Below are 26,605 nucleotides of genomic sequence, written 5' to 3' on the forward strand. Positions count from 1 at the left end.
ACATCTTTGTCATTGGTTCATCTTTCACTAACAAGTTTGAAGTGTTCTCTTTATCTTCTATTTCCAGAACGCAATAAAAAGCTGTGTACTAACCACTTCTCTTCCTGCACCAAAAAGAGTTATCACTTTGATGCACAGAGATCTTTTGCAATACAGTTTTGGACAGCATAAATTAGACAGGAGTAACTCTCTGTATCTCCCTAAGTAGTTACACACTTTGGTTTGGGATTTGATTTCCTGTTGTTTAGATCCCCTCTTAAATGCGCTGGATTGAGCCTTAATTCAATGCTGCATACATTTATTTTCTGCAGGTTTCAGTCAGCCATACTACGAAGGAGAGGCTGCTCTTAGGGGCCAATACCCCCAAAATGAGACAAAGAAAGTCTGACAGAAAGTTATTTTTTAACAGAAATAATGTATCTTAAAGCCTGACTTCTAAATGTATGCTTAGGTAAAAAGTATCCCCACTTCCACATGCCTTTTTCTTCATTGATGAATTTGAAATGAATGTGAATTCTAAGAACAAAACTGGAATTGCACTAAAAAAGTAGAAAGTGCTTCCAGCACTAGTGCAGATCATACCATCCCAGGTACAAGAACTTACCAAGCACTGGAGAAAAGTATTCAAAGCATGTGGCATTTGGAGGTATATAATTATAAGGAAACCTCCAAGCCAAAGATTAACATCTGACAGAAACCCTTCTAGGCTAACGATGAGCCATCCCAAAGACCCTCACTCAGAAGTGTCACTTCTCAGCTGCATTCTTGGGCCTGGAGCCCAGAAAACATAGATACATATTTAAGATCACCACCAGCTTGGGACAGGGCACTGGGACGGCATATATAGGGCTGAAGATAGTGCAGGGTTGAGCAAGCAGAAGGGGAATGGCTTTCCTCACTGACAAAAGAGGTCCCAGACTTGAGCCAGGCTCTTGCTGCTATGGCAAGGGGACAGAGAAAGCTCAAAGCATGGAATCCAACAACATGCTCCTTATGGAAGCGGACCTTTAGCACATCAAACTGAAGTGATAGCTTTACAAAAAGCAAAGAATTCAGGGGCAGAGGGTGGAAAACTGTCCCACTGTGAACACAGCTGTCATTAGAGCATGACACTGATGAGATCATGGCAACCATCGGTTTTCATCTGCAGATAAAAGAGATAACTCATAACCTTTCAGAAGATTGCTTATTCTGAATGGTAGAACAAACATAATTTTTCTTTTTTAGAAAAGAAGAAATTAAAACAGAGTTGGGAAGTGAAGAAGAAAATATTCATCATGTCGAATAATTAAAGAGCCTGAAATCACATCAAGAACAAAGCGGGAATTCAAGCAGAAAAATTTTCCATTCAGAATAGTAAACAAAAGGCTGAGATTTAATTTCATATAGATAGTCACCTGTCACTGGGCCACGTACAGAAAAGTAAATCAACTTTTACACATTTGGTCAATAAATGATACAAGCTATTGAGTGACATGATTTAAGCTGAAGGTAAACCCAGACAGTGAGACTGGAAATCACTTAAGGCAGTAAGTTAAGTCATTGTCATTTTAACACAAATTAGCTCAGCTCACATCTTACAGAGAAGAAGTAAAAATTAATTAACTTCTGTTTTGTTGGACAAACTTACCATTTAATTTAAGATACAGGGCTGTAATTACCAGCCTTCACTCTGGAGATCAGTGTTGGAGCTAACAGGCCTGTGTGAGACATCTTTCATTTATTTAGCTGCTATCTGAGTACGTTGCAATCTGTCTGTACGAGACTTCTTTGCCCTCACAGCTCCCCTGTGTGCAGACAAATGCTGTTACTTCTGTTTTCCAGCTGGGACGTGAGTGTTGATGCCCGCTTCAATGACAAAGTGTGGCACTGCAGGTCTGAATACCATTAAAAATTTGTCTGCAGGCTGAAACTCAGAGTCCTGCCAGCTGGAGCACTCATACAACGGGAAAGCCTAAGTCCAGCTCTCCTCTGATACGACCAGGTCCTTTCTCCCAGGGCTCCCAAACTGAAGGCAGCTGCTCCCAGAAGCTGGTGCAACAGATCTGTGCACTCTGGCTGGTCAAGAAAGGTTGGAAGAGAGCTCCTCTTCTTTCTGAATCCTCACACTACAGAGCCATGTTGTAATTAATTATGAAATTAAGTTATAGTGGCTCTCCATAAATTAGCAGTCTTCCCTTACTTCTGGCTTTCCTTACTCAGTGTGTGTCTAATCATGTAATCCTAATGATTATTTCAAGTAGTTTTTATGGGTGTAACGTAAGTATATATTACTATCTTTATGATATTTACAGCTGATATGGACACAGAGAACCATCACCTAGTCTGACTCCAACCATCTGTCATAACACAGGCCAGGTAGTGCATCCAAAACTTTCTATATATGTTTGCATTAAAGGCGCAGGCATCATGGAGGTGGTGGAGTCATTGTTCCCAGAGGTATTCAGGAAGCTTGGAGATGTGGCACAGAGGGACATGATTAGTAGGCATGATGGGGACGGGTTGGTGGTCAGATTATGTCATCTTAGTGGTCTTTTCCAATCTTAATGATTCTGTGATTAGCTGTTTAATAGGATGCCTCTTGCATTGTCACTTCATACTCTTTGCACCTCTGTTGGGAAATAACAGTGTTTGCAGCGTGGGTTTACCCTTAGTTCAGCCTACTGGGACAACAAACTTTTCTTTCCCACATAGGAAATTTGGCAGAAACTGGCACTGTATTGGGGAATACAGGCAGCTCGTTCACCAGCTTGAAAATGCGACGCTCATCTTCTTAACACCTCACAGAGAAACAGTATGTTCAGCTTTTATATAAAAAAAAGAAACTGCAAAATGAACAATACAGAGAAAGCTTCTTGAAAAAAATACTTCTGATATGACTCAGAAAGCAAACACTCAAATGCTCAGTCGCAGCTTTGGCATCTTTTTCTGTATTTAAGGTACAGTCTCTCTTGACAGCTTTACCTATGCTGCTTTTCTCTAGCTAAATTTGCACGGTATCAGCTCTTAAAGTTGTGGTACATTAACTACAAAGTGCAGTACTCAGACATGAAGCTGTGCCTGAACACATCTCCATTCAGCTCCGTCTCTCCATGCACAAACAGTGCAAACTGATACAGAAAAACAACTCTGAGATTTAGGAGCCTAAGTGCCACGTCATATGGTGACATCCGAGAACAGAGAAAAAATAGAGATCCTCAGTTGCCTGGAGGAGTTTGTCATCGTGCAACACTCAAACGTCATCACATCCTCAAATCCTATTTACAGAAAATTAACTTCACTATCCACTGCATCCACACCTACCTTTCCTCCAGAGGCTGATTCCAGGGAGAGATGATCTTCATTTCCTTTGCACAAAGCAAAACAAGAACTCAAACTGCAAGCCCAATTACAGAAAAGCTAGTCGAGGATGTGGGATTTAATTCTTCATTGCAGAAAATGTATTTATAATTAAAACAGCCACTGCATATTTCTCAAGTGCTAATTCCAGAATATTAGCACATACTGTGCTCAGAAAGTGGCAGAAAATAAGGCACAATGTAAGTACATAGGAACCACACAAGATTCTGGAGAACATCTACAGAAAAAAGTACATGGACTTAGAAGCATAACTTCTCTTCTTAAATTCTGTAAGACTGTTTTTAAACCTCATATTTATATCTTTATGGTCAAAGTAAAGGTTGTTTACTGTGTCTTTTTTAATCTTTTCTGCTCAGAACAGTACCACAAATAAATACCTATTGTGTCAGTGTGTTGTTAAATTATTCATGCTTTAAACTCATAAATTGGCAAGAATCTTCCTGACTTCACGTGCTCTCTTAAAGAGATGTGTTATCACTGGCGATTTTCATGTGTTCTTATTTGTCTGCCAGTACCAAGCAGAGTTGGAACACAAGAGGAAAACTGACAAGCAATCTTAGATATTAAATTTCACTCTACTTTTCTTTATTAATGAACAAAAAACACTAGCTAGATTTAAATGCAAACAACTTGGATGGTTTTAAAACTTGCAAAATTGAGGGGCTGATGATTAAACCAGAACAAAGCAGCACCACCTTATCTTGCTATAGACACAGAGATATTTAAGAGCCCAACAGCGACTGCACTCTTCCTCAGCTGAATCCTATTCAGATACATAGCAGTTGGTTCTCTCCTGCCCAGTAGAGCTTGTGCTTAAGGAGGGAGACAAGGAAATAAGGGAATCAAGTGGCAGTGCCTTATTATGAGGGATAATAAAATAAATGCACTCGTCAAAAAGAGTCACCTTCCCATGCTGTGTTTCAGAGGTCTAATGGGAGCTTGCTTAGAAGTTAAATTGGATCAATAGGCATGAAAGTGATGGTTCATCTTATGTCAGAAGGACACAGTGGCATTCTCCCTAAATCATTCCATTACAAATTAAGTTCTGCTTACAAGAAAAGAGTTCTTGTTTATTTGACTTTAGCAAATGACTGCTATAATCCAGCCTGAATAACAAAGGCAAATTGGACCATCCTCTCAGAAACCTTAGCAGAAGATTCAATCTGATAATGCTGTCAACTGGATGAGAAATGCCAAGAGTTAAACTGAGTTATTTCTGTCAAAAGAAATAAGAAATAAGAGAATATCTGTAGACATAATGAAATGTCTCTAGATATTAAAAAGAAGAAAAATAAAGGAGGCAAGGCCAGTGTGGACTGGGAGTGGACTAGAGCCTTGAACAAAACATGAAACGAGCATTAAGTTTCTCATTTTAGTAAAGAGGAAGATGTATGATTGTGTGTTAAACTCACACAATCAGGAGAATGGAGCAAAGAAAAAATATAGTCATGTTCCAAATATAAACAAAGTCCAAGGATATCAGTACACTCAGGACTGAGAAATCTCCAATTCAAAATACTCAAGAAAAAAAAGCCCACACAAAATCCAACTCTGGAAGGCAGAACTATAAAATACTAGCTAGATTGAAATAGGCAGCCCCACATGACTGGAAGATAGACAACATCGCAGGGAGAGGGTAGAATTCAGCATGTAAACAGTGACTGTGAACCAGGGTCTTCTCAGATGAGGTACTTTCAGTGGTGGTACACAAGGATTGATATTTTTCCCATAGGAATCAGGGAACCCTCATCTTCCGTGCTTCACTGCACAGCTTCAGTTCTCTGTTGTCTAGAGCAGCAAACACAGCTTAGAAAATTTGCTGTACAATGAGTTCCTCTCAGCCTGAAGCCATCTATCTTATTTTTATCTAGCTTGGTTTAACAAAATAGAAGCGAGGATCCATTCCAAATAATTTGAGTTGAAGAGTAGGTATAAATCATAGAAAGAGAACTAAATGAAGCGCTGGAACAGGGACTTAACCTATCTCTAAGTTCAGGCTTAGAAAGAGTTGACAATTCTTTGTTTCAGGCTACAAATCCTTAGGGACCAAATCAGCGATACAGAGTTCGCTCATACTCTGGCTCGTGCCCAAGCGGCTCAGCCCCAGTGGTTCCTCAGATGTGGTTTGTTGAACTCTGGAAGCCTGAGGTACATCAGGATAGCACATCTCTGCTTTTGTATTTTGTAGAGCCTTCACCACAGCACGAACAGGGAAAATGCAGTCAGGTCTCTGAGACACTAAAAGAGTTGCCAAAGCACTGTGGTTGAGAAAGAATGAGATACTGTTCTGCAAAGCCTGTGAAATAAATGAGACGCCATTTTGAGACTGGGGGATTTCATTCAGGTAGATATCACACTTCGCTTATTGCAGAAAATAAAGTCCTTGTTCCCAATATTATGGCCTAGAAACTGTGTTCGCAGAAGTGCTTCACAGTATCTATAACAAATCAGTGGGCATATGAGGTCTCACTTCTACTAGCATCCTTTGTGTGATCATTCCAGTGTTAACCTAAAGATACTCACTGGTCATGCAAAAAAAAGTCCATAAAGAGATTCCAGTTAGAGTGCAAAATCCCTGAAAACTACAATCAGGAGTAAAGACCTCAAAAGACCCTGACACAGAAAACTATAACTCTTAAGAACTGAATTGAAGGATTACCTCACTGGGAACACAATCACAACCACAGAAGTTACCCAGCAGCACTGCAGTTAGATCACTTTCAATTTTAAGTTTCTCTTGAAACTGCTGTAACTGAAGATAAACCAAGCATACCTATGCTAAAGATGGATTAGAAACACCCATTCTAGCCAGCGGTAAATACTTTCCCTATCAGTTCACTCTGGCTTAAAGTTACAGGTGCAGGTCCCAGGCAGCAAAGGAAACAGATAACATCAAAATGGGATTGAGGGACTTTACATACACACACAACACCAGACAAAGCATTCTCACAGGTTAGCCAACAGAAAAAAAAAGAACTCACCCAACTGGTGAAGGGGCTCTCTAGCTATACAGCACTCCTAAGGAAGCAGCCCAGATCCAAGAGATACTCACCTCTCAGAGGCTGATCCATATGAGCCCAGGGTGGCTCCACCCTGGGTCCTCCCCTTCTGGTCACAGGGGGAGTGCAGGTGCAAACAATTTACCTGTGCTCCTTGGGCCTTCACCAGATGCTCAATCACCACTTCAAGCTGTGTCCTAACAGTTTCCCTACATAGGTTATATTTTTGATAGTGAAAAATATAGAGAAAGCAGCGTGATCACATCAAATTTATGTTTCTTAGTCTGAAGCATGGACTGGTCTAGTGGGAAAGTGGGACAGAAAGAAAGGTAGCTTGTATTTGTCTCTTTTACAAGAAAACAATGGACACTAGAGTATCTGATGATATTGATATATGATGACTTGCAGGGCCAAAATTTGTCTAATGGTTTAAAAAACCAAAGCCCTCCATTGGAAGATCTAATGCAGTAAGCACTGCTGACAACACATGCTTCCAATAAGAGTACAGGTATTCTCATGTTGTGGCCTCAAGTTGTGCCAGGGAAGTTTAGATGCGACATCAAGAAAAATTTCTTCATGGAAAGGATGTCAGGCATTGGAACAGACTGCCCAAAGAAATGGTGGAGTCGGTATCCCTGGATGTATTTAAGAGATGTATAGATATACTGCTTAGGGACATGGTTTAGTGGTGGACTTAGTAGTTAGGTGGATGGTTAGACTTGATCTTAAGGGTCTATTCCAACATAAATGGTTCTCTGTGCTTCTAACCACTCACAGAAAAAGAGCTAATAAATTTGGACCATCCTCCAGCCTCCACCGGCTTCTTACCAAGCCTCATCCCTTGGGGAATTTGAAGAAGTCTTCTCCATGATAGAAGTGCTAAGAGGCAGAACAAACCAGAACTGGCACTGGAGTATTTTCAGCTTTCAGAGAGAAGAAAAAAGCCCCACCTGCTTCTGGTAATGCAAAACAGAGCATAAAAAAATACACAATTATATATGGAAATAGGAGGAGGTGATACTGTCTCACTAAGAAATATTTCAATATATCTCAATAGGAAATATTTCAATAGCACAGTAAAATGGATGCAGAGTTTTAGAAGGATGATTTTGTTTGAGTTAGAAAGAATCTGAAGTTTGATAGTTATCCCACTTTGTAATAACTGCAAATCAATTTCTAGTTAATAAAACTCTGCAAACTAGACATTACTTGTGTGTGGGCATGGTTCCAGAAGAGGAGTTTGCTTCAAGCCTTCCTCTTTGGCTGAAGTGCTGCAAAGAATCCGCTTTGCAGCTTTGATGACAAGAGCTGTCTGTGCCATCACTAACAGTAAAATGTATTCTTTGAAGGTAATTAGAAGGCTACTTTGCTGTTTGAGATAACTCAGGTTTTGGCTGCTAATGCCCCTCTGTGGCAACTTATAGTAGATGGAAGGTGACTCAGTTTCCAGCAGAGATGCCATTCTGTCTGATGTTTTTAATGGTTTTTAAATATACAAATATGACTCGGGGCGCAAAACATCCAGGCACTCTACTGAAAGCTCATGTCTTCCATGCTGGCTCCCAGGTGGTCCATTTGAGCCTGAATTTGGAAAAACTCTAAAATAAAGTATTCCTATCGTCCTGAGAAGGTCCTACACTTATGGAAATTTAGTGATCCCAAGCTCTTTGGCTTTTCAGATGACTGGATATGCAGTTGTACAGAAGTACAATCATTATCCACCCCTGAAACCTTCTTCCACCTTGCTGAACAACTGCATGCTCCCATTTGGGAACCACACATTACAACAAAACCAGCAGCAATAGATGGAATATTCCTGGCATTGCCACACACCTGTTAATTATACATAATGCTTTCAAGACTTAAAAACCATTGGACACTGCTATTTTAGATGAATTAACTGACTCAAGAAGTGCAAAATGGATTTCTTATATCACACAACAGCAAAGGGATGGTTCCCTGAATAAAACATGGTGTCATTGACTCCCAGACTTTTGCCGTAGCCAATGGATCATTTCTGTAGTTTGCTAGAAGGTTGTGTGCGGTTCTACAAAGGTGACAACAGAGTACATACATGGCCAACACATAGAAACAGGAGAAAAACAGCATCAGAACTCATTGTCCAACAGGCTTTCCTTAGGGAGACTATTGCAGATAATACTACTATCCTCTCTAGCCAGTGAGGTCACAGACCAATGTTCAGTGCAAGCTAGCTACAACTGCATGCTTCTGTACAGAGTATTTATACCAAAGCCAGTTGTAAGCTTGGAGTTAATACTCCATGATCTTTCAGTAAGAAATTGGATCGTGTCTCTGGTAAAGTATTCCCCCATTAAACCCAAAAAAACATATGAAAAAGTGGTTTTCCTGTCTGCAGAAAGCAGAATATTGTGTTATTGAAGAAGGTGACATTCCAAAAAGCTGCAAAGTCATCATCAAAATCATGCCTATATTCTTCAGATAAATGCAAGAATTAGAATGTGTTAACGGAGAAGCAGAAGTGCCCAGGGCTCCCTAGCTTTATAATCTGCCAAGGAGAAACTTTATCAATAATTTATCAAAAGAGGAATAGTTAGCAAAACAGTATCTCTCACATGCACAGAGCACTTAGTGGGAATAAACGCACCGCAATGAGAGGCCTCAACCTGTACGCATGGCTGCTCATGGAAGGAATGTCATTAAAGGCCACTGCACTGTCCATATCTGAAGCAAAGGGAGAGTTTCAAAAGATTTTGCATCTCAGCTGTGAGTTAGGTGGGGAGCTGCACAAGGTGCTCTGGGCAGACAAATCCCACTCCCAGTCCTCCCTTGGCTGTCAACAGTTTGGAAGATGGGGTGCAGCCTTAGAGAAGATTTCTGCATCACCATTTTTCCTCCGAACGTGGAGAACCTGAAATCTGAGTGGGCATGTTCCGTTTAATGATTCATAAGCAGAGGCTGTGCAAGCTCCATTCCTACATTTCAGGAGGCACCTCTAACAATAAGCTCTCAACTACTCCTTGCACTATCTCCATGAAGAGCAGCTATGTTGCATCCTTGCTGGAAGACTAAGAAGCCACTGCAACAGATTTGGTGATCACTCGTATCACTGTGTTAGAGCCCCAAGCCTTGTCTCTGCTGCATAGACATCAGCATCTGTACAAAGTCAGCAGAGTCTCATCCAATCCCCTCAGCAGACATGTCAACCTTAGAGTATGAAATTTACCTCTGCTGAGTTAAAAGAATGAAAAACAAACAAACAAGCAAACAAATAAACAAACAAAAAGTCATTCTAGTCTCTGAAAATTTGGCATTTGGTGAGACATTGATTTCTTGGTGTATCACAGACTTCCTAGACTTCCTTGGGTAGCTACCCCATGCCAGCCAGGAGCTGTTCCAGCTATGGGGACACATGGCAGCTGTACTGGGCGGAAAACTGCTGCTGGCTCCCAGCTGCTCTTGATTGGTGTCACACAGAACTCTGTGCTAACCACACTGAAGGATGGTACAATAAAAATTGAAAATAAAAATCTCATATGATTGCTGCCTTCCTTATCACCTGCTATACAAGCAATCAAAAACACCCAGCAGGACAATCCAGTATGGGAAGTATTTTCACTGCTTTGACAAGGGGAGAGCAGTGGAGGTATTAATGCCATAGACAGGGAGACAGGAGAATTTGAGGAGGTGGTGTAGGCCAGCACACCCCAGATTAGCATTCTGAATGGCTCCCAAGGGAAGGGAAGGAGGAAACAGAATCAGTACTGGGGGACAGAGAAGGGCAGAGGATCAGATCCCAAGAAATAAATAAAGAAACAGCAAGAACACAGCAAGGATGCCGGTTTTCAAGGGCAGCAGCAGCTGGAGATTTATCAGTTTGGGAACACTGAAATTAGATCAGGTCATAAAAAGCCATCTCCTTCTTCCTAGCATGAAATGGAAATTCTGCATTGGCATTGCCCTTAAATTTGTATTTAGCTTTGTCTGCTCCAGAGGATGGGTGCTTACTACTAAACTTCATACTTCACAGCCCTTTGGAGATAAACACTGAATAATTCTATGGAAACTGCAGCTCACTGCCTCCCTCTTTTGTAGCAGATTCAAAGAAGTACCTGACCTGAGTAGCTGTTAAGTCTCTCACTGTATGTGTCCCTTTCAATAGGAATTTCCTGGGATCTACTGTGAAACTGAGCTTTGTGCTGTGAACTGGAAGACAGAAGAAATGTTGTTTGACAGTGATCCAGCAGTTTATATGGTGGGGAGAAAGTGCCATAGGCAGGAAACAGCTCTACGTTTCCATCCTCATTTTCCTGAATTCTAAAAGGCATGTCTCAACCACATAGCTCAATTAAAAAAAAAAAAAAAAAAAAAAGACTAGCATGTTATTCTCCTAGAAACTAATTATTTAAGCACACTGGCTAGCTGGTGAGTAACAAGCATCTCCTGCGGACATCACTATGACCTTCTGCTCAGATTCTAGCAGTCAATTAGGTTGTTTTACAGATGCTCTAAGCTCAAAATATAAACAATACCTTGTTGTCTTTTCTTTGTTTTCAGTGCCCTGAAGGTGGGCCAAGGAGGAAGAGCTCTGAGGAACAAACCTTTGCCCTAGTGCGGCTAACAGAGCATCAGTGATGACACTGGCAGGGCAAGGGAGAGCAAATCTCCTGTTTCTGAGGCCTCAGACAGGTGTAACAGTTCTTCACAGCACATCACAGAAGGGATGGTCCTATTCCACATGAAAATAATCCTTTTAACTGCAAAAATCGTGAGGCATTTCTTTAAATGTGCCATCAGGCCCTGAAAACAGCTACTGTAAATCAAAATTATGAGCTTGGTTTTGACTGTCTATAGTAGCTGCCTGTGGAACAAAGAACTAAAAGGGGAGGTTTGGGATGATTTCAATAGTAGCTCACTGATCTGAGCTCACAAAAGAAGTCTTAATGTCTATTCCTTTTAGTGATATTTATAGGCTTACTAAAGGCTGAACTAATTCAGTTGTTGCTTGCTTATAAATATCCTAGTACTATGTGGGGAGCTGATAAATTAGATTTTGAATTTTTTTTTTTTTTATTAAGATGGATGCATTTAGGAGAGCCCTGTTATTAAATGGAGGAAGAAAGTAACCTTTAATTTGCAGGTATCTGTCAAGAGGCTATTTGGAATACTAAATTATCCCTGTTGATCTCTAAATGAAATTGCATTTCCTTTTCATATTACATTATTCAGATAACTGATAACTTTACTGCCAAACTGCATAGATAAATGCTGCATCCAAATTAACACAATCTATGGCAAAGGCCATCAGGATGACCAGACCTAATCTTGGTGTAAGGAGCGGGAGATCTATCGAATTCTAATAACCAGGGCTGTGTTTCTGACCTATGGAAACATGAAGATTTAGTGAGTTATAGTAGCAAGCTACTTGTAAGCCTCAGTTATTGGACTAAAGACCAGAGGTCTTTTAGAATTGATGGAATATGAAGTCTCTTCGTAACTGCTTCACCCACAGTTTATACTCTGTACTTTGCACACTACTCCTTCCCCACAACAGATATGTAAAACAGAGAATCTCTTTCAACTGCATATCTACCTTCCTGCAACTGATGCATTGCCTGCTCCCAGCTCTTTTGGAACATCCTCAGAGGGCAGCATCCTCCAGGACAATTTCTGCTGGGTGACATATCTGGGGTGAAAGGATTATCAATTACTTCCAAAGCTATCAGATCCAAGAATCAGTCAGATAGTGCATGAACGCTACTGACATAAATATATATATATACACACACCCACAGCAGAGGGCAGTGAAGAACAGTTCATATGGAGGTTATGTCCCCACATCCACCTATGAGACACCCCTATTCCTCCTTAACATAGGAGGGCTCCTGGATCATTGAATTCTGCCCTGCTATTGCAAGCAGTCCAAACTATGTGTCACGTGAACAGTTTGTCTCTTGTATGATGACCTCTTCCAGAGCCTCACCTCTCTGATGGTTACAAATTTCTAGCTTTATTAATTCTTCCTTCTTCGGTGCTGAGTGTATCTTGTGTACTTTCTCTGTTACCTATTTTGATGTCAGTACTCGTACACTTGCTCATCCTTCTCTTGGGTGACTATAAGAAACATACTCTACTAGTTGCTTTTTGTAAATACCCTCACTTGCTCCTGTCCACTGTACTTTCCTGCTCTTGTTGGCCTGTGATTCATCTCACTTGAATGCAGTTGACCAGAGTATTGCATTTACAGATACAATTTCTGATGCTCTGATGCATGACCAGTGCCTCACTATTTGTTTACCTGGATGTGCTGCTCCCAGTACAGCCCACGACAGTATCTGCCTTTACATAGCCGTGCCACATCTGTTGCTCCTAGCCACCTACTAAAGGAAAGTATTTCTTTACTATTTCCTTTTATTGTCTATTGACCAATCCTGCAAAGATTCTTGAGAAGAATCATCCATAACTTCTCTGAGACTGACACAGCTCCTTTTGGTGTAACTGCTAAAACTTCCTGATCAGTCACTTCCTTATGCACCTTACAACTCTTGCACTGCTCCCCATATTTTCTGATTTTACTGATAGTTTCCCACAAGGCTCTGCCTCAAACTTCTGATTATCTAAAGAAGGAAAATCCCAGGGACACAATTTCACATCAAAGGAAGATACCAGGCAGCATGAAGCCCTTCCATTGAATCTGCGTTGCTGTCTTTCTATTTTCCGCTCACCTCCCTCTCTTCAATTTTTTCCTGCCTTAACTTTAGAGGTGACTCTAAAACACTTGCAGCAATTAGTCAGATTATAGGCATTTTGTTGTGTTTGCCACTTCTTCTGCTTCATTTTAATGCCAAGTGTATTCTCCAACAGCACACATTTGTAAAATTGCAACTGTGAATTTAATTTCACTCTCTTGGCTTTTGGTATTGCAGGACAATCATTCTCCAGCCTCCCCAAACAAAGCACATCAACTACTTTGTGATCATTATTGCTTTACATCTAGCAATGTCTTTTTGTCCACACAAACATTCGCACTGCCCAGTAGACCTTTGCTTTCAGTTTCAGCCTCAACTACAATTTTCTAAAAAAAGGATAAGTGAACAGTTGGTTTATGACTTACATTTGGTTTATCCTTAAAGACTATAAAAGCCACCTTCTTCCCTTGGTCACACACCAAGCTTGAGATTAAAGGGAAAGGTACTGTAGGAAAAGCCTCGTGGTCAGAGCACAGGCAAGAGAGAAAGGAAGGCGGCCAAAAGAACATTAGTAAGGCAGAGCTGCATTTATATGCAGTCCCCCCTTGCTGTGAACTGTCCTGTTTTATGGATGAAGGATGTACTGGCGACGTAGGATTTCATTACCTTTTCTTTGATATATCAGCACATTCAATGTTACAACCCTCCCACCTGTCTTCTTTAGTTTATTGTCTACCCTTACTTTTCAGTAGTGCTAAGCACAGTCTAAACTGAGCTCCTCACAGCAGATACCTGCCATTTCAGAAGTCCATAAAGCATTACACCTGTAAGGCTGTCTGAGTAAGCTATAAGGAAGCAATAAACATGACTGGAGTGCAATTATATTTGCTAACCTGGCTTTGAAACTGGCATCTTAAGTCAGGAAAGTCCAATGACTAGAAAAAGGGTAGGCTGCAACTAGGAAACCTGCTCTTTTCACACTGCCCTACCCCTGCAACCTTCTGCTGATGCTTCACCTCTACAGGCATCCCTTTCCTACCACTCATTCACTTGTCTGTTTAGACTGCTAGATGTCTGGGGACAGAAGATTTTTCTTGCACTTCTTTTTGGTGTCTGATCCTACTCACAATATAAAAATAATACCAACCTCCTCAGGTTATGATTCTATTTTAATGCTCCACTCCCTCTTGGAAGAGGAACTCTTCTTTCTTGCAGTGAGTGTTTTCATGAGAAGATGAAGTTCTAGGGAGTATGAGCCGCCTTCTCTGTGCACAAGGTGTGGGTGTGCTCAGGGAGCAGGGCTGCCAAGGAGCAAGGTGGTTGGCCTCTTCACAAGCTGAACACAGAGCTCTATTTGAAGTGAACCTCAGGAGAGCAAGGACACATTTTTCAGTCTTTAAAGGGCTGTTGTCATAAAGCACAACACTCATTTATTTCTGCGTTGTGCCAGAGGTTTTACAGTAGAACCTCATTCTTTTATAAGCAGGTACTCACGTCACTGTCCTGTACTGCTTAAGTACTTTGTCTGCTACCAACTTTCCTTGGCTGCTCTCTCCCATAGTGTCTGTATGAGCACAACAACATTCTGCACAACCCCAGGTGACCAGAAGGTGCATCTATGCTGCTGTTTCTTAGTTCATCCTCCAACAGTTATTGGAGCCCTGTAATATGTTGGAAAATCCTTCACAAAGTATTGCTGCAAATAATGTTCAGTGAATCATAGATTCATTAAGGTTGGAAATGACCACTAAGATCATCTAGATGACCCACCCTCACCATACCCACTGACCACGTTCCTCAGTGCCACATCTCCATGGTTCTTGAACACCTCCAGGGATGGTGACCCCACCACCTCCCTGGGCAGACTGTACCAATGCATCACCACTCTTTCTGAGAAGAAATTCTTCCTAGTGTTCAACCTGATACATTGAGGGTTTAATTTTAATGTGTCAAAAACTCAGCATGAGTGAAATGGGAAAAGGAATAAGCACGCTGACCTTATTTTTATTTTGTTACATATACAAAGCATCACAACAACTGCTTAGAAAGCAATTCCCAAGGAAACTTTTTTTCCCAGAAGCTTTCATAGTTCCTTGGCTAAGAGGGGAGTCAAAATACATTAACTTGCATTGTGCTGCCCATACCTGTGGTCTTAGCTCCCCAGCCACATCTTCATATCCAAGATATGTAGCAGCTTTCCTGCCTTCTCCTTGCAGAGCAATCCACCTCGTAGCTATCTTTCCTTTCCCTGGTAGACAGCCATAGACAAGTGTGAAGAGACAACAAAGGAAAATACAAGCAATCCTCTGTTGAGTTGTTTAAAGCCTAGCTCAGCTAGAATCCTCAAGTGCACTGAATGCTGAGAACCTCTCCCCATTGCTGAAGTCCTGCATAACCAACTGTCTTGCAGTGTCAAATGGTCCTATCAGCCCTAAACAGCTTTGTTCAATGCAATGAGATCAGTCATGCAATAACATGACATTTCCACCACTGCAAAAGCACATTTTCAGATACAGCAGGGTGTAGAGATATTATTTTCAAAGGCAAAAAGTTTCCCTTCTTTGCAGTATTTCTTTTTAATAGATCGCTGAGAACTCACCAGTATTAAACTTTGAGGCTGATTTCTGCCATAGATGTGTAAGATTCGCTTCCTCAAGAGTCGTTAGCAGGTTTAAAGCCCTGACCCACAGAGCTGAGCACAGATCGATATCTCTCAAACTCAAAGCTGAACTTCAGCAGCTGCATTAGACTCTTATCCTCACAGACAATAGGGATGCATGAAATTTATTTTGAACTCACCTGCAAGTTCTCCTGAAGCCAACTATCTGAGGACAAGGATTTGGCCTCTCAACATTTTGTGGATTTCTATGCTCAGACCAGTCAATTAGAACACTTGGACATTTGATACAATATTCCCTTTCCAGCTGTCTTTTAGGGTTTTTCCAACAGGCTTTGGTGCCCAGCAGGAGCTATAACTGGAGTAATGCTTTGACATTTTAAATTCAAGCAGCCGTGACACTTAGTGGAGCAACCCTTCTGAAGTCGATCACGTAGTGCTCCCCTCATCCACTCATTAGAGCAGCACTGACAGAGTAAGTTTGCTTTGGCAAATTTTTTGCTTTTAATGATATTGATTGATGAAGGTTGAACTGAAGCTGAACTCAGCCTATAATCCTTGATAGGCCAAAAAAAAAGAAAAAAAGAAAAAAGAAGAAAAGAAATAAAACAAGTTCTGAGCTTCATGACTCCGAACAATTCTGTATCACGATGTATAACAGGGGTTTTACCCAGTTGAAATATTTCTTTACAAGATCACTGACCTTTTTCAAGCAGTAATTTCCTGTTTCAAAATAGAGAAACACATAGCCACTGCATGGAGCAGCTGTGTTGGTAAACTCTGCAGACACAAGCATACAGATGAACCTCTTCTTTTTAGGCCAGTACTCCTGGAAAAAAATAGATATATATTAGATTTACGCACAGGCTGTTGTCTAAAACATTCAGATTTTTGTTATTGTATACAAAATACCTGCCAGCCTCGTGCAGATGGTTTAAATCACCAAAGATCTCCCAGATAACAAGTGACCCCTTAGGACCATAAATTAGAACAGCCTTACCAGTGTCCTTAGTTGTGTCATATGGATCCACATGGCCACAGCAGGATTTGGACATCACCAATTACCCTCTGCTCCGGAACCATCTTCTTAGCTACCACAGGGAAAGAGCTGCCAAAACGAGCCGTGTTCTTCTGTGGAAGTTTCCCCATCAGGGAAGACTCTTCAGTGCTCTCAGAAAACAGCACACAAAGAAAAGAAAAAAAATAAAGTTCAATGGAAGACCAGCTTAAGCAGTGCAGAACATCTCACGGTACTGGATCCACTTTCACTGACCAACATTAGTAACAACTATATATTTTTTTAAAATATGATTTAAATATTTCTTTTAACAAAATAAATTCCTACAGAGCAATCTGTGGGCATGAATGCCCATGCTTTGGGGAACATTTCTATTCATCTCACACCTCAATGCCCAGCTATGTTTCTATCAGTCTGGCACAAGCTGGAGCGATGCAAGGTTTAGCCAAGGGAGCAACTCACTCCTGCTCCACCTATTTGCAGCCCAGAGACATTAAAGAATTCCAAGCTGGGATTCTCCTGTATCTCATGCTGTGACTTTCACCACTCAGTGAAGATCAAGTACTACCATACCAAGTATGCAAATGGATGTAAACTGCAATTGTCAAGCAAGGCTTGACACTGCTTTTTTCCTTTCAATCAGATGCTTCTGGTTCATTCAGCAACACAGATATCTTTAGCTTTGGAAAACTTTTCAACTGGGCCAAGCAAATAAAAATGGTAAATACTCCCAGTACTCATCTGCATGCTGCCTTCCCACTGCAGAGGCATTGAGGTCTACACACAAAATGGGATATGAACTGGGCAGCATAGAACCACCACACCAGTTTTAGCGAACACAGGAGTTGAAGTGAGAGGAAAATGCTGTGCTTTGATCAGGCTCAGTGTGGAACAAACACAGTAAAGCCTCCAGTGTGAAGAATGAGTGCTGCTATTTAAAGCAACTGGTGGAAGGACTGTGTTCATTGGCAAGGATTAAACTCATGGCAATCAATGACTTCTAACTCTTCACTTTCCCAATATCTGATGAATTCTGGTTTTCTAATCTCGCTATAAAATTACACAATTTAAACATCCATTTGAAGTAATTCTGTTCTAGACAATTTCAGAGCACTAAATTCTGCTTGATTGCTTTTTTCTTTATTACATCCATAATTATAGCTGTAGTGTGTTATTTGTTTTAGATGAAAGGCAAAAAGAGGTATATAAATCTTTTAGTGATTCCTTGTAACTAGCAACCTTTTTGTTTAGAAAGGCAGATTGGTGCAGATGTATTTACCCCTCTCCAAACATGACTGAATAACACTTGAAAATTAGATCTCGGCTGTTTTTGTTTGTTCCAAATATTTAATTAAGCTGCCAGACAAGTATTTTCCAGCATTAAAAACACACTATCTCCACTTAATGGAATTAATGTAGATTAATGCATTTAAATTATCTGCAAATCTTTAATGGAGTTTGTAATATGTTTTTAGGTAGATATGCAACTTTAATATCAACTAACTCCTATTTGTTATTTTAATTTCACAGAGCACTAAGATAATAATCTCTGGCATAACGTAAGAAATTAAGTCAGGATTTATTAAAAGCCTCATTTAACATTAATAGACATACAGGGAACATTTACCTATGGTCATTGTTGCACTTTTAAGGCAGAGCACAAAAATACACCTTAAAAACGCACTTTCCAGTACCATAAGAGTAAAGAGAGAAGTGGGATTTCAGAATTATTGTTCAACCTAAACTGCAAAACGATTGAGTAAAAGCACTAAAACACATTGAGCAGTCTCAGAAAGTACAGTCCAGTCACCAATCTCAGGCCTTCCACCCAGGGAAATGTAAGTGAAATTCCGACATCCTTGCTCCTGGTGATCTCCAGACTGGTCTGGGCTCAGCTGGGAGTTCTGCACCCTCACGTAACACCACATCTCATGCCAGAAAAAATTGCAGACAGCTGATTTCTGCACCAGCCCATCAAAAGTCTTCCCAGATGCAGACAAAAAGAAATAATAAAACCACTGAGCTCAGAAGAGCTTTTTATTTTTAGCAAATGGAAGGTATCATTTCAAAGCCTTGTTTCAACCCCATGCTCATACTGTCTACCATCTTGCTGCCTCCCTCCATGTCCCTCTCAGAGGCTTGTTAGCCCAAACATAGAGCTTCAGACAGTAATTCCTTACAAAAGGCAAGTTGCCTTTTCAATGAATCCTTAACACTGGTAATTATTCTGCTCACAACTAGATGACAAGCTATTGGGTCTAGAGCTGGTAACAATGTCACCTCATTAAAACCTCATCCAATTTTTGACTCTGCAGTACAGAGAGAACCATCATCTGTTTCTTCCATAATCTGTGACTTCACCACAATCACCAGGCTAAGCTACAAAACAAAATGTTACCCCAAGCATTCATTTGACAAATGCAAGACCTCTGAGCTAGCAAATCCTTTCCAGTAAGAGTCACAGCACTCAGAAATACCTGATGCAAAGAATATGAAGGCAACTTTTGTCTTCAAGACGACCACTGGAATGTTGAAGTGTGGACTCATGAAATAAACATCTGGCCATTATAACAGTGATTTGCACACCCAGCAAGCACATTCAGAATTAGATTAACTATTTGGAGCCAACAGTTTTTAACCTCTTTTCCTAAAGATATAGAGGTTTTGTGGATGTGAGTGAGAGAGGCTGTGACAGTATTTCAGTGGCCACAGTAGTGACAGGTTGATGGTTGGACTAGATGACTTCAGAGGTCTTTTCCTACCATAATGATTCTATAACTGTGTGACTGTCCAGCTGTGATGAAGCCACATTCAACTCAAGCAAAAGTCTCAGAGACGTTGCACGAAAACTGGCAAACAAGAAAAGCTTACAATGTAGTAAAAGATGCAACATGAACACACTTCATTAGACAGTAGACAGCCAATAACAAATTACAACCTAGAAGAAAATGGTTTACATTAACTCCAGTGCACACAGATTGATGCATCTTTAAAAAGGAGGCCTAAGCACCCACCATCCCTGTTGCTTTTAGCATGAAGTACTTTGCTTTACAAAATCAGGAAGAATTTATTTTTAAAAAGCATGGTGAGGCACTGAAACAGGCTGCCCAGTGAAGTGGAGGAGTCACTGTCCCTGGAGGTTCTCTAGAACCATGGAGATGTAGCACTGAGAGATGTAGGCAGTGGGCATAGTAGAGATGGTTGAACTAGACAATCTTAGAGGTCTTCAACTTTAATGATTCTATGTTGGGAATTATAAATTCACTTGGTAGTTTAATAGAACCTCTCAGAAACTGAAACTGTGTCATTCTTTTTTAAGACTTAATTTCCGAGAATGATAATTTTAAGTGAAGTGTTTCCTCATATCATCAGCAAAACAAAAAACAAACCTCAACCTTTCAAATTTAAGGATTATTCTTTCCAGAAATTTTCATTTTTCTTAAATGAGGATCTCCCTCCTTGTGGCAGATGGTCTTGCTGTTTAGAACCATAGAACTGAGTTAGAAGGAACCCTTAAAGGCCACCTAATCCAACTCCCCTGCAGTGAGAAGGGACATCTACAGCTAGATCAGGTTGCTCAGAGCCTGGTTCATCTTGACCTTGAACATCTCCAGGGATGGGGCAAGGGCAAATACTTGACTGTACTGAACTAAGCATCCACAGATCGCAGAAGGAACCCATCAAGTCAACACAACTCTGAATCAGAAGAGCTGTATATGTCTATTTTGAATTCCACTGTGTCTGTCTACCCTGAGCACTCAGTATATCATTGTAGAAAACTCACTGGCTCTCAGCAGGTTTAAATGCCACCACAATTAAAGCAAAATAAGTTTTCAACTAAAACGCGCTCTCCAAATTTTTGTTCACTTAGACAGCAATGACAAGACAAATTTTGGGGTAAAACATTACAACATGCTCCGTATTTTATATGCTGGTTATTTAAGCACTCTTTCAACTCTGTTGGAGTCAATTTTCCAGTTCCACTACAGGAAGAGACTACATAAATATCATAAATTTAAACAATGTTGTCAAGTAACCATAGCTATTCTTTTAAATATATATATCTCTCTAAACAAGAACTCAAAAGATTAATCACCAGCCTAATTCCAAATACAAAATGATTTTTCCTCTTCTTGATGCAGAGAGTAAGCCAAATGCTCTGTGATACAGGGCAGCATCAGCTGGAGATGTACGGACAATAACACAATCTGTTTGGCAAAAATATTAGCTTGACAGTACAGCATGTTTTATGCATGCTAAGCACGATTTTTTTCACCTCACAGAGTGTTAGACCAGAAAATCTTGACATGCCTGAGCCTGCTAGAGATTGTGCAATGTTTTTAGAAATCATTATGTTTGTTAGAGAACATCAGCAGGAGGATGATGTTGGTAATTATTTAAGCAGGTGATTATGCAAAATTTTATTACCAAACAATTTGTATCACTTCAGAGAAACCTGAAACTCATTTTCCATTAGTGAGAATCTGATTTTGCTACTATCCTTGGGATTAAGCAATAAGTAGAGCTAAGATAAATGCTTGAGTTGCTGTATAAAATCAATTCCACATCAATAGATTTTGTATTTACATTCCTACATAACATCAAGCATTACCTGCAAAAGCGCTCATGATTTTAAGGGATAATCAGAGAGCAGTTTAGTGACATCACATCCATTTATTCTACATAGTCATTCCAACGAAGTCAATTATGATTCTTGTAGTTTTATAATTGCTAATTGATATCAGTTAATTATGTCTTGAGATATACTGAGGGAAACATGCAAAGCACTGTCTACAGAGCTGCTGTGCTCTGGATTGCAACCAAAGAGTGAAGGCTAAATGAAAAAAAATGTATTTTGTGTAAATACGACAAATATTTGCAACAGACAGGATAATGAATCTGCACAATTTAGCAAATCTAATTCTTTACACTGATTTCTGAGCTGGACAGTGACCACCTCACCCACAGTTGTTTAAGTGAGCAGCTTCATTTGGTGTTCTAAATGGTCAAACTCAGGCAGTTGCCCTGGTCTACACCAAACACCCCGAGTAGTTGAGCTGAGCTGCTTCCCTGCACTGTGAATAGCAGCTGATCACATTCTCAAGACAAACCTTTGATTCACAAGTTATTAGAACTATGCTTTGTTTTCTTCCTACCAGAATCTGTTGTATTTGAGGAGCTTCATCAGTGTTCACACGTGACCAGTACAATAAGAGATGAATCAATCTCATTTCACATCTGAAAGTTACGGAGAATCGCAACAGAGCATCTCACATTGGGCTCTCATTATAGTCACTGGGGAGAAATAGACATTTCTGGGTTGGCAGCCAGGCAACCTTTTGAGATGTATGCTCCAGGAGGAGGTGAACTGTACCATAGATCTCAGTGATTCTGACTAAACCGCTATTGATTTAGTCATGCTGTGTTCAGTGGGCTTATTGACTAGCTCATACAAATGTCTGCATTGTAGATGTCTAGATTTACTCTGTAGGAATAAAATTAGTTTCCTAAACAAAGGCTCCATGCAAAGTAACCATGGGTACCTAGGAAATCCAAGTGTGTTTTTCAGGCAAGATGCAGGATCTACAGGAGTCTTGTCTCCAGCCCCACCACTGAGTTGAAGACCACTGGACATCTCAGGTGGTCCCAGGTCTGCATACAACTGAACTGACCCACACTACATGCAGGAAAAAGAAATAGGTGACCTCAACAGAAGAGCAGATATCTCCACACCACCTTTAGTGGTGGCAGCAGTAAGATAGTGACACTGAACATGTGCCCAGGAAAAGGAGACCTATCTCACCAATCTTCCCAGAGACCTCCCTGCTCCCTGGGTCCCACACTCTGCTATTGCAGTTATCACATCACATAATTTGAGTTCTACTTTCAGATTTAGCATGCTGCTTTACTCTTATTAAATTAATTGAACGGCAGTTTTATTTATTGAAGTAATCCATTCTAGATTCATTAATGTAAAACTTTCAGTGATTTTCAGTTCTTCTATCCCTAACCTTTGGCTGAAACTGTTCTTCCTGTTTGCGTACCTGTTTTACTCAAAAGCAACAACTTTCACAATATTTCCAGAAACCCACAATAACGAAGTCTGACTTATTTCCAGAAGAGAAAAAAGAGGAGAACACATTTTCTCAGCCTGAAGACATGAACACTTTCCTCATTTTTATTTAAAAAAACACTATTTAGCTAATCTTACACTTCTCTGTTCAGTACACAGATAAACACCAACTATTTTAAAAAGTGAAAAACATTTTTCTTCTCTAATGTTTGTTAGAGGCTATTAAGACTCATCCTTCTCTTATTTAGTTTGGTGTTACGTATGCATCCAGTGTCATAGAATCATAGAATGGCCTGCGTTGAAAAGGACCACAATGATCATCTAGTTTCAACCCCCTGCTATGTGCAGGGTTGCCAACCAGCAGACCAGGCTGCCCAGAGCCACATCCAGCCTGGCCTTGAATGCCTCCAGGGATGGGACATCCACAGCCTCCTTGGGTAACCTGTTCCAGTGCGTCACCACCCTTTGTGTGAAGAACTCCCTCCTAATATCTAACCTAAACCTCCCCCATCTTAGTTTTAAACCATTCCCCCTTGTCCTATCACGATCCATCCTTGTAAACAGCTCTTGGTTAGTAGCACTGTTGTCCTACAATACCAAAGGAGGTAGTTCACTTTCAAAAATCAGCCAGAACTTTCTCAGATTATTAATAAAGTCTTCTGAAGTGAGTCAGGCACTTTTGTCTTTTTCTCTCTATGCTTTTCTTTATCTTTCCCAACAGTTTCAAACATTGGGACACCAGTCTTGTTGCAAGACATGCATATGAAGTCACTACAGATAAGGAAGCACATAAGCTTGAACACAATATCAAATAAAGTATTGGAGACTGGAAGAATAAATTTTTAGAAGAGAGAAGCTCGCTTGAGAACTTGTAACCATCCATCAATCTGAAGTTATGCTCCAAGAAGAATGCGAGCCTAATATTAAGCTGCAATCAAGAAGTTGACAATATTTTGAGATGTTTGACCGCAAGAGGAAAACTGATGCCTGATTGAACAGAGATCAATGCTTTAAGTAACTGTACTTTGCCTTTTGACCTCACTAATTTGTTGGAATGGAAGAGTTCCTCAGGGTCATGTTAGTTCGGAAAAAGCTCCAACAGATCACAGGTCAGCTGAGTTCTGCCTGCCACCTGTCTTGGAGACCTGGTTTTCTGCCACCTTGTCCAGTTCAGTCAGTGTCCCTCAGCTGCTGATGACACATGGTCTTCTCTCCCTGTGTTAGAAGTAACCCCAATATTGGGGTAGGATCAAAAAGAGAAAAGATACCAGCTTTTATATGACCACTTCATGTAAAAGAAGATCCTATAGCACAAATGAAGATCTGAATTGGTCTACAGACATCATGTTATAAATAAAGGCATTGTGCATCTCTACTCCTTTATCCTTGTGCTAAATTCAGTTCACCCTGTTCTTGGAGTGAGTTTGTCCTGGAGTAAGTATTCATTGACTTCAGAGTGCTGTTAAAAGGAAATTCATTACTTCCCTGCAACTTATATTAAAAGCATATTCTTCACTGTCAGCAAAGAAAAAGTCACTCTAGATACAGAGGCACAGGCACTACTGCACATCATTTCAATTTACAGCAGGATGCAGACTGCTATGGTCTGAACTGAATGCCATTAACTGTAGATTTTTTGCCTTTTTTTTTTTTTTAAACATACCCAAGACAGATGTTGGGGACTGCCGAACACTTGTCTGCTCTACTTATTCCATGAAGTGCATACTTGCAGTATAATCTTCTATCTCTGTATGACAGTAAAAGAACTATGACTTTCAAAGCTAAATGCATTAGTGAGCAGCAAGCAGCATGGGCTGAACATAGATCTCTGTGTTGTGAAACCATTTGTTAAATACAAGAGTAACATTATCTACCTCTGAAAGGTATTTTAAGAGACTGGAAACTATAAGATACCTAGTTCTGCTGCACAAGTCATACAGAATTCATGAATTGTCATGTTAGGACCCCAATGAGTGGTGATGCTTGGACTGTTGTAACTTTCATGCTACCTATCCTGCTTGGAAATATAGGTTTTATAAAAAGCCATAAAAATGCTTGCCTTCCAATAAAGCCTCATTTCCATGGGTTCTGCCTAAAGTCCAGCAAAAATAAGAAAAAACAAAAAAAAAAAAAAAAAAAAAACATCTATTCACTGATTCTAGTGGATTTAGATCAAGTCATTCATCCAGTCATGGAGAAAATCACAAAACTGTTTTGTTCAAGTTTTGACAAATTGACAAGTTACAGATCAATGTTCTATGCTGCATCAGTTACTCCAGCAGTAGAGTGCAAAACAAAAACATTAATCTCATCAACTGTCAGAACAGGAAGTTTGCCCAAAAAGTGATTATTCTCTTCACAAAAGAAAGAGTTCAGGTTCTTGCTGAGATAGTATTGATCTATGACTCAAAAAACCTTCAAGATCCTGTACCTCCAGTCTGACACAAGACACTACTAGAACCAGCAAACATTGTTATGAGTGCAAATTAAAACCTAGAGAAAACATATTGTAAAAGAAATCATTCACAGCGAGCTGAAGATTTGGGATGGCTAGGATACAGTAGTCACCCATCATCTGTATAACAAGTAGTCAAACACACTTATCCAGGAGGTCCTCTTAGTAAACCACAAGGTTCAGAGCTCACACCTTTGCACTCTAAATTCCTTAAGCCAAAGAGGAGAGAACCTAGGTGTAGCTGAATCCACTCCTACTCCCAGTCTTCACGTACTGCTTACACCTAGGGGCACAATCAACCTAATATATAAATGTTAGCAAAGCTAGCCAAGCTTAGGCAAGCTATTAATCACTTACCAAGGGCCTGTATCTGCAAGGCATCTCTCTGCATCAAGGTTTAAGGGATTTTTACAGCAGACACAACCTCCAAAGGCATTCCTTTCCCAAGGGGAAATCCCAGCACACAGTCAACTACCATACAGAAAAACTCAAGGGGCAGATGAGCTGCTCACTATTTATGGGTTAAGATGGTTGACCCAAAGCCATAGATTTGGCACATGCTCAGCTGACTCCCCACTGCTGAACCAGGTGTTTGCAATCAGCTCTCTCAGCACCCAATTGAGATAATATAATGGTGATTATCAGTCTTAACGAGACAATGAGTGTTATCAGCATTGTGCTCTGTTGAAGCAAGGCCTTGGGTGCTCTTTTCTTCAAACATGTAGGTCTCAGAATCACTCACAAACTTGACAAGCATTCAAGAAACGGTAGAAATTTACACAAAGCTTGCAGTGAACATTTTCAAAGTTCCAAACTTGCAGCAAAACCAGGAATGTGTTTCTTCAGGTTTCAGTTTCAGGCTGCAAGTTTCATAGCAGTCTGTTTTCCTGCCTGATAAATGCTTTTTTGAATGGTAGAGCTCCCTCTGGAAGCATGAAAGGTGTTCCTCCTTGAAAAATGTCATCTGTGTGAGATAGGCATCCGTATAATCAATTTTTCATGCTGTTTTTTTTCTGTCTTTGTGTGATTCTAAGTTTCAGATGATGACCTCCTAAAGTCATTGCACATTCTATTTTAGCTGAGCTATCATTAAAAATAACATCCTCGTCATAGATCCTGGATAATCATGTTATCTTATGCAGGTCTTTTTTTCTTTCTCTATTTAAAGAAAGTAGTATCAGGATGTCTTTCAGAGCAAAGTTTTCTTCAAAGAGATAGACATGTTGACCAGACCTGACACACCAGCTCTTAGGAATCATGGGCAAATTGCATAAACTAATTTAGTGCTAACTTGTATGACTGTCAGAAGGAGTTAAACTTGTGACATTCAGGTTCAAATGTAGATCTCTGTTGTTTCTGCTGGCTTGTAATGATCAGCAGCTCATGTTAGAGCTAAGAGGTCAAATAAACTTATA

General features: G+C 40.3%; 1 long non-coding RNA gene across 3 annotated transcripts; it reads right to left on the minus strand.

Annotated features, from left to right (window-relative positions):
• Positions 1 to 434: 434 nt before the first annotated feature.
• LOC116238272 (uncharacterized) lies at positions 435 to 26,605 on the minus strand. Of its 3 annotated transcripts, none has more exons than XR_016467905.1 (6): positions 25,548 to 26,605; positions 16,645 to 16,814; positions 16,348 to 16,473; positions 15,827 to 16,201; positions 15,172 to 15,275; positions 435 to 1,144 (listed from the first exon to the last, which is right to left on the minus strand). It is a non-coding gene; the product is annotated as an uncharacterized LOC116238272 (long non-coding RNA). The 3 variants fall into 3 exon arrangements; XR_016467904.1 differs by lacking the exon at positions 435 to 1,144 and adding an exon at positions 10,717 to 14,392 and having other exon boundaries at positions 14,522 to 15,275; XR_016467903.1 differs by lacking the exon at positions 435 to 1,144 and having other exon boundaries at positions 10,717 to 15,275.

The sequence above is a fragment of the Phasianus colchicus genome, chromosome 6 (assembly GCF_987193195.1).
Source record: "Phasianus colchicus chromosome 6, bPhaCol1.hap1.1, whole genome shotgun sequence".
Classification (NCBI taxonomy): Eukaryota; Metazoa; Chordata; class Aves; order Galliformes; family Phasianidae; genus Phasianus; species Phasianus colchicus.